Source organism: Zingiber officinale, chromosome 2B (genome assembly GCF_018446385.1).
Source record: "Zingiber officinale cultivar Zhangliang chromosome 2B, Zo_v1.1, whole genome shotgun sequence".
Taxonomy (NCBI): domain Eukaryota; kingdom Viridiplantae; phylum Streptophyta; class Magnoliopsida; order Zingiberales; family Zingiberaceae; genus Zingiber; species Zingiber officinale.
The window spans coordinates 52,548,998-52,551,505 of NC_055989.1; the positions used below are offsets into that span (position 1 = coordinate 52,548,998).

Below are 2,508 nucleotides of genomic sequence, written 5' to 3' on the forward strand. Positions count from 1 at the left end.
CTCAACTTAGATGATTTTCTCCATTTCTGACTTCTCCCATGCTTCCATGCCAATGAATTAATCATGGCCAGCTCATGGAAACAAAATACAACCTGAAAACAAACAACAACAACGAAATAAAAACACTAACTAATGAAAAGAAAACATGAATTGAAACTAACTAAAGAAACCCTTGGGTTGCCTCCCAAGAAGCGCTTGTTTAAGGTCTTTAGCTTGACCAATCCCCGTTTTCTTTTCGTTTTCTTGCCCTCGAAGGGCAGATGTATTTTTCATTTTTGTTGGGAGGCCTTCTCCCAACATCACTTGCTGGATCATGTACCTCGTCCGAAGCCTCCCATGAGGATGGAAATTCCAATCCTCTAGCTTGTAAGCGTCCACCCCGATGCAAACACTTACTAAAAGACAAGAGACATGGTTAGAAGAATTAGATAAATCATACTCCAACATTTCCTTAACAATTACCAATGAAAGCTTTTTTGACATCAATTATTGCTCCAGTTGTTGTAAGAAAATGTCTTCCTAATATGATTGGGATCTTTGGGTCTTCAATCATGTCGAGTACTACAAAATCTGTGGAAATTATGATCCCACCAACTTCTACTGGCACATCCTCTATAATACCCATAGGATACCTGCAAGAATGGTCAGCTAATTGTAGTGCCATGGTAGTAAGTTTAAAGTTTTTGAGACCTAATTTATTACAAATTGAATATGAAATGAGGCTAACACATGCCCCCAAATCACAAAAAGTTTTTTCTATAAATTCAGCTCCTATATTGTAAGGAATATAAAAGCTCCTTGGATTTTTAAGCTTTGGGGAAGTGTTCTTTTCAAACAAAGTACTACATTCCTCGGTTAGAGCAATGGTCTCAATGTCTCCTCTTCTTCTTTTATTTGACATGATGTCCTTCAGGAATTTGCCAAACTTTGGCATTTGCAAGATTGCATCAATTAAAGGAACTTTAACACAAATCTCCTTAACTTTTTCCAAAAATCTACCAAACTCTTCATCTTTTTTCAGCATAACTAATCTTTGAGGAAAAGGGACTACTTGATTTTGTGGGTTAAGTGGAAGAGTCTCTTCAACCTTATTGGTACTCTCCTCTTCATCCTGAATTTGAATAGGTTCAAGTACTGAAGGAGAGAGCTTTTCTTCAGTTTTCATCCCTTTTGGAACTGTCACTTGAGGATCCCCCAAGGTCCGTCCGCTCCTAAGTTCAATTTGATTGCAGTGCTCTATAGGATTAACATCAGGTTTTCCAGGAAATTATCCTGGTGCTCTTGAAGATGAAGAAGCTAACTGGGCAATTTGGCTATCTAAAATTTTCTGATGCTTGTTAGAATTATCCATTCTTTGAGTTAACTTCAAGATATCTTGCTTCATTTCATTTTGGCTGGAAATAATTTCCTCAAGCATTTTCTCAATTTTAGAAGATTGATAGCCTTGAGAAGGTAGTTGTTGTTGGAAATTTTTGTTGCCCAGGTTGGAAACTTGGTTGCCCCCATAGATGGTCCTTGTTCTTGATTGTTTCTATAGGAAAAATTAGGATGATTCTTCCACCTAGGGTTGTTTGTGTTTGAATATGGATTGTTCTGTCTCTGATTATAGCTCATGATAGCATCACATTGTTCTAATGATTGATTTGTGCTGAGATAGCTCCTAGAGGACATGAGCCTTGAGCATGATCAGAACTCCCATATGTTTCACAACAACATATAATGGCATTGACTGTACTAGTACTTGTTCCCATATTTTCTAGCTTCTTTATAAGAGCATCCAGTTTTGCAGACATCATAGTGATTGCATCTACATGAAATTTCCCTGATGCCTTTGTTGGGTTTGAATAAGAATAGCCTTCACTTCTTTCAGTTGCCCATTGATGATGATTTTGTGCTACACTTTCAATTATATCTTCAGCCTCATCTAAACTCTTATTCATAAGTGCCCCTCCAGCAGTTAAATCTAGGGACACCTTAGTATGGTAGTTGATGCCATTATAAAATGTGTGCAACACTAACCACTTCTCTAATCCGTTATGTGGGCATTGTCTGAGCATATTATTGTATCTATCCCATGCTTTAAATAAGGATTCTGAGTCTGACTGTCTGAAGCTTGCAATAAGATTTCTTATATGAGCTATCTTACTTGGAGGATAGAACTTGTCTAAGAATTGTTGCTCACATTGCTCCCAAGTGGTAATGATATTTGGAGCTAAAGAATTCAACCATTGTTTAGCTCTATCTCGTAAAGAAAACCCAAATAATAATAATCTCACTGCTTCTGAAGGTACACCATTCATTTTCATGGTACCACAGATTTCATAGAAAACTCCAAGTGTTGATTAGGATCTTCATGTGATCCTCCACCAAATTGATTTTGTTGCACCATAGTGATTATTGCAGGCTTTATCTCAAAATTATTGGCTTTAATAGATGGTCTATTAATACTTGAATGAAGCCCTCTAGCATATGGTGCTGCATAATCTTTAAGTGGTTTGTTTGCCATGT

At 37.1% G+C, this 2,508-nt stretch overlaps 1 non-coding gene across 1 annotated transcript; it reads left to right on the forward strand.

Moving 5' to 3' along the window:
* Positions 1-2,028: 2,028 nt before the first annotated feature.
* LOC122049970 lies at positions 2,029-2,135 on the forward strand. Its single transcript, XR_006131201.1, has one exon. It is a non-coding gene; the product is annotated as a small nucleolar RNA R71 (small nucleolar RNA).
* The last annotated feature ends 373 nt before the right edge of the window (positions 2,136-2,508 follow it).